The 15,391-nt window shown below is 51.0% G+C and overlaps 1 long non-coding RNA gene across 1 annotated transcript; it reads left to right on the forward strand.

Moving 5' to 3' along the window:
• Positions 1–16: 16 nt before the first annotated feature.
• On the forward strand, positions 17–9,200 carry LOC126502826 (uncharacterized). Its single transcript, XR_007592062.1, has 4 exons — positions 17–6,351; positions 6,578–6,612; positions 8,331–8,600; positions 8,708–9,200. It is a non-coding gene; the product is annotated as an uncharacterized lncRNA (long non-coding RNA).
• The last annotated feature ends 6,191 nt before the right edge of the window (positions 9,201–15,391 follow it).

The following is a 15,391-nucleotide window of genomic DNA, read 5'->3' on the forward strand; positions in this document are numbered from 1 at the left end:
CTCTCTCTCTCTCTCTCTCTCTCTCTCTCTCTCTCTCTCTCTCTCTCTCTCTCTCTCTCTCTCTCTCCTGGTTCAGCTTGAACTTTCTCCATGGTTCTGGTTTTGTGTCCTTGAGAGAGGGTGTACTATGAAGCCCAGCTTGGCTTCAAACTCAAGATTCTTCTGCCTCAGCCTCCCAAGCAGTAGACTTAACTGCCTTTTCCTCCTTGGATCTTTATGTCCGTTGCTCTTTGCCATTGTCTGCCATCTGGATATATTGCTCAGAACCCTGGCCTGCTGCTGACTAAGTTGAACTGAGAGATGAGCTGGTTAGACCCCTCCTGGCCAGGGGCCACTTCAATCCTGCCCCAGCCCAGAGCACACCCTCATCTACTTGCTGGGCAAAGGATCTGAGATTGCTAAGGCCCTGGCCTGTTTTCTCCCGTGTGCCCTTCCTCCACCATACCAGCCACTGCCATGTCTGGCACTCCAGCATGGGCAGTGGAACGTGGGAAACAGTGTGGGTGTCAAAAGGTTTCACACTCACCAGGCTGCAAGTCAGCCTTCCATTGTCTCCATTCATTGTCTCTAAGGACAGCAGTCAGTCCCATGACTGTGACAGTGTGACATGCCCACTTCCCACCCCCACACACTGGACATGGCAGCACATGATACGGGCACCGTCGGCAGGTACACAGCTCCTCCCTGCTCCCTGCCCCTCCCCAGCCTCGGCCACATGATAGATATATGAGTACCCTTTGCCTCAGACGGTGACCACAAATTAGCCTGCTCTGAGCTTGACTCCGAATGATGGTGGCAAAGATGACATGTTCTCAGCCCTCAGCAAACTCGGGTTTCTTCCACTTTTTGCTGCTTAGTCAGCTTGTTGCAATGCCCAGCAACTTCCCTCTGGGTGGCTGTAGTCTGCCCCAGTGCTCAGTACTCCACCCCCGCCCAGCTTCAGGCCTTGGTGGCAGCTGTCTATGCCAACACATCCTCCCAGACACGCCCAGCCTGGAGTCAGGAGACATGGGAGCTGAGCTGCCGCTCATTCTGACCCGCAGACAAGCCGCCTCATTCACATTGCTAAGCCTAAGCTAGGAAATGGTTGTCTGCACCAAGAGCACAAACAAAACAAACAACAACAACAACAAAAAAACAGGTCCCCATCCTCAGGACAAGAACTTGGCCATCGTCCAGTCCAGTGGTGTGGATTTGCACTCTCTCCTCTTCCTGGCCATGTGATGGTGTCCACCTCTTGTTTCTCAATCTGTCACTGTGACTGTCATGAAGCCTCTTGCACAGCCATTGTAAGACAATGGTCATGCACGAACTACATCAGACTAGCACCTGGTGCCCTGGACAGAATGTGGCCCCTACTCATAGATGGAAACCCTAACCCCCAATTCAATGGTATCAGGAGGTTGGGAATCTCAAAGGTGATTGCCTAAAGGAGGTAGAGTCCTCATGAATGGGATCAGTGGCTGATGGAAAGAAGCCCAGGAGAGCCCCCATCCTCTCCAGTGAGGATCATGGAAGAAGATGGTCAACAGTGAAGTGGGGAGCAGATGCCAGGACGAAACCTCCGCAGCCTTAGTGTCGGACTTCCTGGCCTCCAGAACGGTAAGGCATATCTTTCTATTGTTCAGAAGCCCCCAAGTCCATGCCACGGTTTGTTTGATTTTATGTGAGTAGGCAGAGGCAGAAATGGGCACAGGAGATGAGGTGCTGCAAGGCTGGGTACTTTTATTCTGGGCTCTGGGTGGCAGGGAGGTAAACACAGTGGCTAAAGCACTTGCTGTGTAAACACAAGGACCTGAGTTCTGACAATGCGGGCCTCCCTCAGAACATTTGTCATTCTAGCACCAAGGAGGCAAAAACCGGCAGGTCCACAGGGTCCATAGGCCAACCAACCTAACCTGAGTGGCAAGTTCCAGGCCAGTGAGGGACTCTGTCTCTCAAAGAGGAAAATGGATGGTTTCAAGGTTGCCCCCCCCCCCCGCATGCACACATGCTCACAGTGCGTGCACATACACACACAGGCACACACACACAAACACTCAAACACATTTATAAGAACTGGGCTAGGAGTAGGGGCAAAGAGAGTTTTTTGTAGGACATGGTAGAAAAGTCCTATATTGCCACAAACACACCTTTAGAAGCAATTCTAGTAATGGTTCAGGGAGAAAAAGAAGTGGGGGTTGGGTTATAGAAGGCCTGGATATTAGAGCATTCCTGGGTGATTTTGATGTAGTAACAGATATCAGGCAAGCTCATGGCTGGACTGCATGGTGATGTGACTCTGAGCTCTGCAAGGCCCAAGGGATGGAGTGTAGTGGTTTGAATGACAATGTCCCCAATAGATGCTTAAATACTTGGTCCCCATTTGATGCCGCTGTTGGAATGTTTAGGAAGTTCATTCTTGCTGGAGAAAGTATGTTACCGGGGACAGAGCACTCTAGTACCCTAGGCATCATGTGTCCTTCCTGCCTCATTCGGGTCTTAATCTGGGGTTCCTGGGTAGGATGAGGAAGCCATGAAACCCCTGTGGTTATGGGCAGCAGTGCTTTTGCCTCTCTTGGGATAGGCATCACGGCTTTCACCAGATCATAAAAGAGTCAACGATGGAGCATAGTGCCAGTGTGCCTGGGCACCAAGCTCCTGGAACCTACGTGGCTAGGCTTCTGCTCAAGAATGACTTTGAGCCTGAGTCCTTCCAGTTGTTCAATGACATTGGACACACCTCGGTAGCTCTGGCTCCTTGTGTGGCTGTCTCCATGGCTTTTTGTAAAGATTGAGTTGATCCACACATGGCTGGTCACCCAGGCTAGAGGGTCACTTGTCCTCCTCAGCACTGGTTCCATAAGGAGGAACAATGGAGACAAGGCGATGACCTAGGTCCAGAGCCTTGACTGGCAGGGCTGGCAGGGGACATCGTGGGAGAGCGAGTCTGCTCTCTGCTCTCAAAGCTACGAGGACGCTCTCTAGGGAAACTAGAGGGTGAAGCAAATCTCCTGAAAGTTTCAGTTCTGGCCAAATGCTAAGATCCAGTCACCTCCCACACACTGTAGGAAGCGGCTCTGGCCCAGGCAGAAGCTTTGAATCTGAAAGAGCCTGGTAGGTGCCCCTGTGGCATCCTCCCGTGGCCTGTTTGAAGTCACCTGTCTGGTTTGATGTCTGAGAAACAAGGAACTGTCAGATACTGCATCCCACCTAGAGCAAGCAATAGTGTGGACACTTCAGAGGAGCCAACGTGGAGCCACAGGCATGCAGCTGGAGGCAGCAGAGGCAGCCGAGGTTGAAGCCCTGGCTGCTGGCCTCCAGTCTGTGGCCGTTCCCACAGCAGCAGGTCTCATCAGAAGCCTCAGAAGCACTTGCTAGAATACAGAGGGCCTAATCCACCCTCAGGGCCCCATCTCATAGCAGAGGTGGGATGATGAGTTTCCGGGTGTCACTAATGCTGCCTGAGAACCACCGTACTCCAAAAGATGGATGAGGGCTTGTCAGGAGTTTGCCCCTGGCCCAGGAGGGAGTGAAAAGACTTCATCTGCTCCTGTTCTGGCTGAGGGCTCACCTGGAAAGTCCTTGAAGGAGCTGATGCATTCAGGGCCAGTCAGCCTTCTGCAGACACAATCACAGACTCAGGTAGCCTCTGAATTCCAACTGCCATGTCCTGCCTCTCCATGTGCCATGCCCCATGGCTTTTCTTCTCCACGGCACCCTTCCACCTGTTCCTCTCTCACCTGAAGCCTGAGGGAGGGGGCTGAGGAAGGGTGAGGACTGAGAGGCAAGTCTAGATGCAGAGCTGTGATTTCACTCCTGGCAGGCATCGCTGGAACTCGGGCGGGAGGGCGGGGTGCAGGGCCACCTCCTGCGGTGAGAGGGGTCACACCTCTTACCTGCTCTGTGGAGCTCATTAGCTGCTGAGGTGAGGCTCAGTGTTTCTCATTTTGCTGAGTCTTTGCTGAGACTCAAAGAGGGAAATGAGCCATTGCCACTCAGCAAACACTCTCTGAAACAGAAACCGAACCTTCTGCAGTTTCTAATAATGGCCCGTGGACTAAAAATGCAGAAGTCTGGCCTCGCTTCTTCAAAGTCCGCTTTCTGAAAAGAGATGTCTGGAGCTCGCCTTCTGCTTATCAAACTCCCAAGGACAGAGTGGGAGGTCAGGTGCTTCCAACATGCCAGGCCAGTTCATGCCAGTTTAGGGCTCAGTGCCTCTCGGCTGCTGTGAGGAGGTGGGAGATGATCCACCCCTCCCCCCGCCCCCCACTCCTTCCACCCTGTGGATAAAGCTCAGCCACCTTGATTCTGGAAATGTGAGAATCAGGGCAGTTTAGAATTTGGGGATGCTGGATGAGTCACCAGCCTCTCTGAAGCCTCAGGATCTTGGATTATTAGTCTTGCATACTTGGAAACTCTGATCATGTCAGGATGTCTTATGAACTGCAAAGTGTATAAGGCTTTTCTAGTTCATGTTGTGGTCACAGAGTCATTGGATGGTTCATCTTCATCATCAGTTTTCCTGGATTTGGACTTACCTAGGAGATGCACCTCTGTGAGAATGATTTGAGGAAGTCTCCCCTGAGGAGGGAAGATGCATCCCGAATGTGGGCGGCACCATCCCCTAAGCTGGGGACTGGATACGAAGGAGAAACTGAGCTGAGCACCAGCCTTCATTTCTGTTTCCTGACTACAGCGGCAGTAAGACTAGTTACCTCCCATTCCTGCGGTCGTCCCTTCCATAGCAGGGTGGACTGCATCTCCTCAAGCCAGAAGCCAAGATCAGCATTTCCTTTACGTACCTTTTTGTTTGTTTGTTTGTTTTAAACAACAGCATACCACTACCTGACTTTTTTTGTTGTTGTTCTTTTAAACGACAAAAACATGGGTTCTGAGGATTAAACTCAAGTCTTCCAGTTTGCACAAGTATTTTACCAACTGACCTATCTCCCCGGTCTAGATTCTTTCTTTTTAAGGGAGTAAACCCAGTTCAAGATCTTGCTCACTGGAATTGAACATAGTGTCATGTGTCTTTCTAAGGTTTCTTGTTTTCTGTTTATGACGGGTGCTATTGATCCTCTATTAATGATACACAGGGATTTTACATTTATTTTATTGGGTGTGTGTGTGTATGTACCACTGTATGAGTGTGCAGGTCAGAGGACAACTCAGGTGAATCAGCTCTCTCCTTCCACCGCTTAGGTCCTGGGTTGATCAAACTTAGGTCATCAGACTTGGTGGTAAGCCCCCACTGAGTCATCTCTCCAGCCCATGTTCATAGGTTTTGTTTTTATAAAAAGTGAATGTAAGTAAAACAAGGGAGCAGAAATATTCACCTATAAATGCAAATGGTTCTTTCCCACTTATTAAAGTTGGTGTACAAGGTAGATTTTTATTTATGCATGCATGTTGTCTTAGCTAGGGTTTCTATTGCTCTGAAGAGACCATGACCACATAAACTTTTACAAAGAAAACATTTAATTGAGGTAGCTCTCTTACAGTTCAGAGGCTCAGCCCATTATCATCGTGATGGGGAGCATGGCGGTGTGCAGGCAGACATAGTGCTGCTGGCTATACCTTTATCAGAAGGCAACAGGAAGTAGAGTATGACACTTGGGGGTAGCTTGAGCATATATGAGACCTCAAAGCCCATCCCCACAGTGATACACTTCCTCCAACAAGACCACACCTACTCCGACATGTCCATACCTCCTAGTAGTGCCACTCCCTGTGAGAATATGGGGGCCAATTACATTCAGACTACCACACATGTTCATATAAATGATTCCCGGATATGGCAGATACCATTCTTAGGAGACCCAGACAGGAGTTTCCAAGCCTGAGTTTCAGGCATTTGGAGAGAACATATTGCTTTCTGCTCCGGACACTTGAGAGCAGCAGGCTGGGTATGCTCCCCCTTTGGGATTTAGGGTTCCAGGAGTCATCTTGGGGTTGCTTTCACTCTTTCCATTTGAGCTAAGACAAAGAAGACTCTCATTTTTCTCATCTGTGCGGGAGAATCCTCCTACCTTCCACAAGGTTGCTTGTGGGAGATGGGTTGGGCACGCATCTTCACAGGTGTGTGCGGTAAGAGGCTGACAATTGAGGCCTGCCTCCATCACCTGGCCGAAGAGGGAAATCGGAGCTACTGCTGTCTGCCTGAGCTGCTCATAGTGCCCAAAAGGTAGGTCTTCCCTCCAGGACGCCACCACCCTGTGCTTGAGGGAAGAGAAGAGACAGAAAGAGACGTGGCTGACACCGGGACACCCAAGACTACACTTTACCAAAAGCTGGCCCTGATGCCCTAGATGAAAAGAGGCCTCTTCACAGTCGTCATGGTGCTCACTTCCCCTTTGTGACACTATGCAGGTTAGTATTTCTTTGCACGAAGGTTTTTGTTGTTTTTTGCAGCATTGAGGCTAGAACCCAGGGCCTCGAATGTGTTAGGCAAACACTCCACCACTGAGCTACATCCCCAGCCCCGCCTCTGTCTTTTGTTTTTAATTTTTAAAAATATGCAGAACAGAGTCTTCCTAGTATAACCCAGCTGGCCTCAAACTCATGGGCAATGAATCTTCTTCCCTCTGTTCCCCAGGTGCTGGGATCACAGGCAACTGCTACTATACACAGGTTTGTGTGTTTTCATTTTAAACTTTTACTGTGGAAAGCGTGAAGCATTTACAAAAGAAAAAAATAGGGTAGGGTGGTGAGCAGCTTGTACCTGTGATCCAGCTTCAACCGAACAGCTGTCTCTGTTATGAGTCTAGCCTTTGCACTCCCACCCCTTGCTATGGATGCCTCCTAGTTTCCCTTCCAAATATCTTGCTATGTATAACCTTTAAAAATAGAGGCCTCGTAACACATAAGCTTACACGCATGCCGTAAATGCATTTTTCCCCGAACCCACAGAACACAGACCACCCAGGGTGCCAGCACCCGGAGTGCCAGGACTGTCAGCCACGGGCTGGGGTGATAATGATGTGCCACCGCAGCGCCGTCAGCTGTGGCCGATGTGTCACTGATGGCGGGTATCGATAGGTGGGCACCGTGTGGGCATGGGGTGGGGGTGGGTGAGATTGGGAAGTCTCTGTACTTCCGATTTTGCTGTAACCTTGAAATGACCCTAAAAATCGTCCTTAAGAACCCAAAAGCTCACAATACCATCAGAAAATATTTAAAAATGAGCAACACTTTCATGAGACATGATTAGAATGTCTGGGAGTCTCTCCAGAGCTTTCTGTGTTGCTCTTGGCTCTCTCCCGGCACCTAGCAGAGTGGCTAAGAACCACTAAGTCCGCAGTAGTTACAGGCTAACGAGGTGACCGAGTGGGTGTGTGAAGAGCTGAGGGCCCACTGTGTTCTCTGTGACTGCTATCCCTGTCAACGCTTGCTTCTGCCATTGGTCCCAGGTCCCCAGAGTCTCTCATTCTGGAGACCCGTCCCCTCCTCTGCCCACCTGTATCTTCTCAAACTCACGCGCAGCGAGTGGCTAATCCTCTCCTGTGGCTGCAGCCAGCTCCCCCTGCGAGGCTAATTCCACCTTCCCACTTAATCATCATACTTAGCACTTTCAATGAGAGCTTTTCATCTCCGAGCCCCACGCAGGCATTAGCTGATTACTGTAATCTGTTTGACTCCCAAGGCATCCATCAGGAAGGCGGGAAAGGACCCGGAGCCTCCTTTCCCTTCCAGAAGCTCAGTTTCCTCTCCTGTAAACTTGGGAGGCAACAGCTAACTGGCATAAGTGGTGGTGGGGTTAGGTCAGATGGAATCTGATAAGGGCCAGGCATGGCCCCCTAGCAACTAACGAATCCATGGCTGGGTTTGAATCCAGCTTCCTCCACTTATATTTTCTGAGCCTCAATTTTCTATAAAACCAAGACGGTGCCTGCATCTGAGTTTGCCAAAAGGACTAGGTGACATGCTATGCATGCGTGATGTGCACACACCATGCAGGGCTCCAGAGAAGCCTGGTAACCATTCTCACAAGGAGGGAAATGAAGATGCAAGAGGCTGAGATGTTGTTCACCTAGGCACCAGTCCCTTCTCGCCTTTGTGCCCTGCAAATGCAGGAGGGTTGGAATGTAAGATGCCCATTGTGTCCTCCGTGATAACCTCAGCAGATAGCCCTTGTCTATCCTGTGCCCAGGGCACCAGTAAAGACGGGCATTAGGCACAACTCAACTCTAAGTCTGGATGGGGTGGCATTGATTGTTATTGGTTTGTTTTTGAGACAGGATCTCATGTAGCCTAAGCTGACTTCAAACTCACTATTTAGCAAAGATGGTCCTCGGACTCATGATCCCCCTGCTATCACTGCCCAGGGATTACAGGCAATTTTGTGACAGCATTTCAGGTTCATGTGGCACTGAGGACAGAACCTAGGACTTTGTATGTGCTAGTCAAGCGCTGTACCAACCTGCTACATACCCACCCTGGAGGACTGCACCATCGATGAAGGAATCTCAGAACCTCTCTCTCACATCCAGAGAGGCAGGCCAGGGGTTATACGTACCCACATCTTACAAATAAGGAAACCGAGGCTCCCACAGAGAAACACAACACCTGTAGAGACCAAAGCTGGAGCCGTCCCAATGCCGGTCTCTGGGGATGAAGAGGTAGGCCCCTGCCTCAGCTGACCCTTGCAATGCTGCAGGGAGTCTGTGGTTGCTCCTTCCTCTGCTTGGGTCTGGAATGGGTCAGAGCTCAGGGCATCTGCTTCCAGTTTCCCAGAACTGCATCCCGGAATTCAGCCGGGTGTGGCCGCCACCAGCTGCTGTGGTTGAAGACGGCAAATCCTAGGAGACATGCACTGACCGTGTCCACAGGCATCCATCCTTGTGTGAGGTAAGAAGGGACTCTAAGATGGCACGGAGGCCTCCCCGAAACACTGTCCCATCAACCAGAGCTCCTGACTGGTACAGGGTCCACAGTCAGAGTATGAGCTGTAGGAACTCTCAGGAGCATTCTTAGAGGAAATCTCTGGGAACTGAGCCCTTGTTTGGTTGGTGGGAGAAAGTAAGTAAACGAGTTGTCGACCCATTTTCTTGATGTGCAACTGAGGCACACAATAGTTCATTGACTGTAATTGGCACTGCTGCGGTTTACAGTCAGGCCTCTCTTCTCTGCTAGCCAATGTAACAAGAGGAATAGCTGAAGTCCAGAGGAGGGCATCAGCTTGCCCAGAGTCACACAGCTGACTAGTGACTGGGCAGAGAGCGAACCCAAGTGTCCAGACAGCCAGTCCCCAAATCAGAGTGCCTTAGGTGATCCTCAGTTCCTATTTAGGGACAGGGCTAGAGACGGACCCAGTGTGGCTAGGATCAGGGATCCTGGTGATTGGGGAAGAGGGTGAAGGACCGGTGGTGCTGGGGACACCAGAAGGGTATGGTTTGGGTCCGGGTTTCTGTGGGAATTTGAATGTTCCTCCTGTGGGACTTCCCTTAGAAGCCTGCTCTTCACCCAGCCGCCCCGGGGTGGTGGTGCTGTGCAGCGCTCGGTCTCCAGGTGGCGCCCTGCACTGCGGATCTGAACTCCCCCAGAGACTGGCAGGTGGATGTTTTATCATTGCTGTCCTTCCCCTGAATACATGCAGACACAACAAAGGGGCAGATTCTCTATGTGACATTGGGGATAAAGTTATAGTGCGTATCTTGAGAGGAAAAAAGCCAAACAAAACAGAAGTGAGTTCTAGGATGAGGTGTACGATGTGACTGTATTTATAAACAAATATTCTTTCAAATTTCAGCATATGCTCGTGTGTGTGTGTGTGTGTGTGTGTGTGTGTGTAAGCACTTCATGATCCCACTCCCCCTCTGCTGGCTGCATAGCAATCCTTTGAATTACTGTCCCTTCAGGGAGAGCAAGAGACCAGAGAATCCTCCGATTTACTAGTTTGATCATATAGTCACCTTTTTACTAATGTCTTAGACAACGGAGGGACTTCAAAACACCCCAAATCTCAAACCCTCTTCCTGACTCATATCCTATGGTCACATGACCTCAAATTCTTGCTTTTTAAACATCAGGTTTTTTTTGTTTTGTTTTTTTACATCCAAGGTCTTTGGTGTTTACTAGCATCTTGGTCTGCGTTGCTCCTGTTTCTTTTGTGAGCATCCATGTTTCCATCTGGGACCACTTTCCTTCTGCCTGGGGCATACCCTTTATGTTTATTTTCAAATCTGAGCTATTCATATGGTTCGAAAGTCAACAGGACAGAAGTGTGCCGTGATGGATGCCTCTCTCCAGTCCCTGCTCCCAGCTAAACACTGAATATTTTCATATGCACATAGAACAATCTTTGGGAAGGAACACACTCGTTCGAGAGTAGCCGTTTGTGTCTGAAGTGGTAGTGTGGGAATATATTCCTGTCTCCTGAGTGTAAAAAGACAAGGAGCCAGGCCCAGGCTTGGCAGCTGAGAGACCTGTTATTTTCTGACCTGTCCACAGTGCACGGGCTTCTCCGTGTCATACTGCTGGGGACCAGAAGGTACAAAGTTCTCCAGTCCCGAGACAGCTGGTGGTTATGGTTTCAGTTTCATGAGCACTTGCTATATATGCTGAATGCCACTTCATAACCCCCCAGTTCCATCATCCTCATATCAGCTCTGCTACCTTATCACCATTTTACAGCCGGGCAGACCGAGGCAGAGAGGTAAGTGAAGGCAGAGTCAGAGGCGTGATTCCAAACAAACGCATCACACTATGATGGCTAATTTGGGTATCACCAAGGAAACACATCTTCACGTCTGTGAGGGAGTTTATAGGAGAGGTTAATTGAAGTGGGAGGTGCACTCTAAATGTGAATGGTACCCTCTCATGGGCAGGTCCTGGATGATGAAAAGGAGACAGCGAGTGGTGTACCATTGTGGACACCACACGGCCCTCCGCCCCGCTGCCATGACTTCCTCGCCATGATGGACTGTACCTTCAACATAAACCCTTCCTTCTAGTTTGGAATTTTGTCACAACAGTGAGAAAAGTTACTAATAGCCCCTTCCAACTCCAGGCTAGACAGTTATCCAGTTCCATTGTACAAATGAGTACTGAGGCACTCAAGGGTTAGGCTGTGGATTCAAAGTCAGAATCATAGATTAGAACCAGAACTCCCACCCATGGCTCTGATGGTCAGAACCCATCCTCCTCATCCCAGGGCCTTTCCCACGGGGGAGCTTTCAGGAAGGTGGAGAAGGCAGCTCAGGATGACTGGATCTGAAGTTCCGTTCCTATGGCAACCCCTCTATCCCACCTTCAGGAATGTCTAAAGGTCAATGAAGTGAGGACCAGGGCCCATTGGGCAAGAGCCTGGAGTCATCTCCAGTGCAGTGTAGCCCAGACTGTGACTCTCATCAGCTCTGCAGCCTCGGGTAAAGCTGCCTTTCTGTCCCCATGCTGCCTCCGTTCCCTCATCTATCAGTGTCTTTATCTGGTGAGCACTGAATGAGAAAATCCACACACAGCACTGGGAGCCATGCCCAGCACCAAATTCACTCTCCATCATTACCATTTTATTGGCTGTGCAGCTTGATATAGAACCTGTCCCTCTCTGGGTCTCAGGTTCTCCCCCTCTGAGTACATCCTGGGGTTTGGGTTGGAGGTCATGGCCTTGAGTAGGGTCTTCCATTCTGATACCCTGTCAGTCATTAACTGGCCGGAGTTCGAACCTTCTCCACCCATCCTGGCATTTGACATAACAGCCTACCCTCACTGCACGGAGGTGGCCCTGGCTCTGGGCTTGCAGAACTAGGCACGTGTGGATTTCCTCGGAGTGAGTCTGGCCTGCGTTGATGTCTTGATGTTGATGTCTCTCCCAGCATGGAATGCTGGGGTGGGCACAGACAGACAAGGTACCCTCTGGGGTGGAGGGATGGGAAGAAGGGTCCCAGTTACTCTTGGCAAAGGCACGGGTCTGGGTTTTCAAGGCCCTCTGAGGAGAAGCATGTGTGAGGCGGCCAAGGTGGAGCTGGGGGCTCCAGACCCACTTCCTCTCCATGAGTGCCCGGGGCACTTGGTGCCAGTCCTAGCCACCGAGCGCCATTCTGTGTCCATGAATAATTCATGGCCTCGTGTGCCAATCCGTGCCAGCTTTAATTAGCTTCTAACTTTTTGTCATTCATTTTGCTATGAACACCTTATAAATAAGTGATGGACCGGGGAACGGGAGTGGGGCAGAATGTGGGGGAAAGAGCCCAACTCGGAGGCCACAGAGTGGATGGGGAGCCTCCAGGGTTGGGTCCAGGGAACCCCACACCTTAGGGGCCTCCTGGGGGACCTGTGTGCTGCAGCTGGGTGCCCCGCCCTCTGTGGCACCCTCCCAAGCCTGCTTCTTTGAGAGCTCAGTTGCTCCAGCTGCGCCCGGCGCTGTGGGCCCACAAAGCCGGCACAGGCACACACGTGTCTGCCTGCTTTATGGTGGCGGGGCCCCGGGAGAGGGACACAGTCTGGGGACCCAACAGGAAGCGGCAAATGGGATCTTGCCAGCTGAGGGGTTACAGTAAGAGGAGGGACGGAAAACAGTGTCTGTGGTGAGGTGGAAAGGGAAGCGTGGCAGAGGATCCAGAGGAGGGGTGGCTTCAGGGGCTCGCAGTGATGGTGGCCCTGAAGCAGAGGGTAGGCTGTTTAGCATTTTGCTTACAGAGAGCTTTCGTGTAGATTTTTGCTTTTTACCTGAACTACAGTTTAGGGTGGTGGTCAGGGACACTGGGGACTCCCGTGCCCATTTACTGTTGGCCCAAGCAAGATGGCTAAGGCCCAGGTCCACTGTGTGGTAGACAAGTGGGGTTTGCCTCCCTTACTCCTCGAGGGGCAGCTGTGTGGCACAAAAGGACTTCGAAGGCCTCTATGCCAAGGGCCCATCCCATCCAACCCTGGAGACTCAATGGACTAGAACAACAGATTTCATTTCGTTCGTTCTTTCCTTCCTCCATCCAGTGTCTCTCCAGTTCCTTCCTCTCCCCTTCCTTGTCTCTCCCTCCCCTTCTTTTCCTTTCTGTCTTTATCCTCACACCATCCCTCCTCTCTCCCTGTCCTCTCTCATCCCCCACCTCTTCCTCTCCATCCTTATTCCTTCCTCCTTCCTTTCCTTTATTGTTCCCTCCTTCTTCCTGCCTGCTTTTCACTTCTCTCCTCCCCTCCCCTGCTCCCCTCTTCCCTCCTTTCCTGTCCTCCCCCCCCCCCGTCCCCACTCCCACTTCTTCCTCTTTTGCCTTTCCCCCTCCCCTTCTCTTCCTCTTCCTTACCTCATGCTGAAAGTGGCTGCAAGACACCCGGGCATCTGCTGTGCATGAGAGGCACACACACTGCAGCGAGCTGGGGATGTAGCTCAGCGGTAGCATGCATGTAGTATGTAGTATGTAGTATGTAGAGGCTCTGCTTTTGATTTCCCAATTAAAAACACACACACACACCTCTCCCACTATCCAGGAAGCCAGCCTGGGCCAGCTGGAGCAGCGCACATTCTGTCCTCCCCTCTCTGGCTCAGGGGCTAGGCGGATGCTGATGCAGATGAGAGCTATGGCTACAGGAGAAGCCTGGGCAAGATGTCCAGGCGTGAGGCAACCGGCATGGCCCCTCTGCCTTTGTTTTTCTGCTCTTGAATTTTAAAGACAACAGCCAGGTCACTGGGGCCACATTCTTCATGACCAGTAGAAGGATATTGGGCCACACTGGCCAGGGTGTTTGTACTGGGTACTCCTCCCCGGCTCTGAGTCTCCCCAAACACCTTGCCCTACCTTTAACTGCATCATCCTCAGAACTCCACGGCACTGCCCTACCCCAGGGTGAACAGCTGTCATCACCCCACCTGCCAGGAGAGTCCACATGCTCACCTCCAGGGCTTTGCACACCATGTTCCTGCCACCAGAACACTCTTCCTGGCTGTGCTCAACTTATAATCCTCCTGCTTCAGCCTCCTGAGTGTTAGGCCTGTAGGTGCCACCAAATTCAGCCGGACTAGGCTTTCCCCCTTCTCCCCTTCCCCACTTCCCTTCCTCCAGCCCAGGGTTTGAAGCACTTCTCACTACCATTGAACTCTATGGTACCTCCTTGGCCCTTGGAATTCCCGGGTCTCCCACTGAAGAACAAACGTTTGCTCTTAAGTCTGTTCTGTAATTCAGACTAGACTGTAGCCTGACCACACCCTGACTCACAGCCTTGCTTTTGGCATAGGGGGAGCACATGACAGCCACTTGGGAAATAAAAGTAGGTGCCCAAGAGGCCTTATGAGAAGAAGCATGACGTCCTACTTCTGGAAAGGTGATTTCCTGGAGTTTCATCATGTTTTATCTGCATGTAAATTGGCAACAGACGGTTTGGGAAGTCATAGTTGAAAAAAATCCTGAAGGGGTGACAGAGTACCCACCTAGCACATGCAAGACCTTGGGTTTAACCACAAATAAGATGGCAACAAACCAGAAAGGTTTATGCGTGACACATGAAGAGTAAGTTTATTTTATGAATGAAAGCATAAGGCCACCGAGATCCATTGTCCCACCTCACAGCATCCAACTGACCAGACATTGGAGCCCAGGTCCCCTGACTCCTGATTTATCTAAAGCTGAGCCAGGGCACCCAAGAGCATTGTCCCAGCTTAGCTGCTCAGTGGCTTGCCCGGCTCTACTCTGTCAGTAGAGCTATGACCACTGCCACTCATGGGGAGCGGGATCCTGCTCTCCTTCCCAGAGAGGCAGCCTCCTCAAAGTCCCCTCAGGAACCAGCACCAGTCCTTGCCCTCATTCACTGTCCCCCACTTGAGCTGGGGACATGGATTCTCCTAGACACTCACCCCTGTCATGGCCTCTGTCAGTCCTGAGTTGTGTGTGTATGCATTCATGTGCGTATACATGTGTTCTCAGACACCTGAGCATCTAGAGCCACAGAGGTGCACCTGATTTTTTTTTTTCTTTATCTTTTTTCTTTTTGAGGATCTGGAGAGTCAGGGCTTTGGATTTGCCATCCATGCAGCCTGCGGCACGAAGAGAGTCCCAAATAAAGCGACTTGTCCTTGGATGTTAGTGTTAATAAAACTTTATTTACGAACTAAGGTGGTAGAATAGATCGGGCCAGTGGGCAGCCATGTGATCCTCGTGCTAGAACGCGTGGGGTTACAGCATTTGACAGCTATTGTTACTTAGGTGTATGCATCTGTGTGTGGGTTTGGGCACGTTAGAAGAGGGCACTGGATCTCCTGGAGCTGGAGTCCCAGGGTCTGATGGGAGTGGCGGAAGCAGAATACTGGTCATCTGAAAGACCGGCAAGCTCTTCACCACTCAGCCTTGGTGAACGTTGTTAGTGAAGCTGTCGGTGCTCCCTCTTCCCAGCTACAAGGTGATCAGAACTTGGCACTCCCTTCCCCACAAGGGATCTGCTTTGAAGTATTTACTCTTAGGATAGAGACTAATCCCTGGCTGGC

The sequence above is a fragment of the Alexandromys fortis genome, unplaced genomic scaffold (assembly GCF_014885135.2).
Source record: "Alexandromys fortis isolate MF-2015 unplaced genomic scaffold, M_Fortis_MF-2015_v1.1 scaffold_9, whole genome shotgun sequence".
NCBI classification, from domain to species: domain Eukaryota; kingdom Metazoa; phylum Chordata; class Mammalia; order Rodentia; family Cricetidae; genus Alexandromys; species Alexandromys fortis.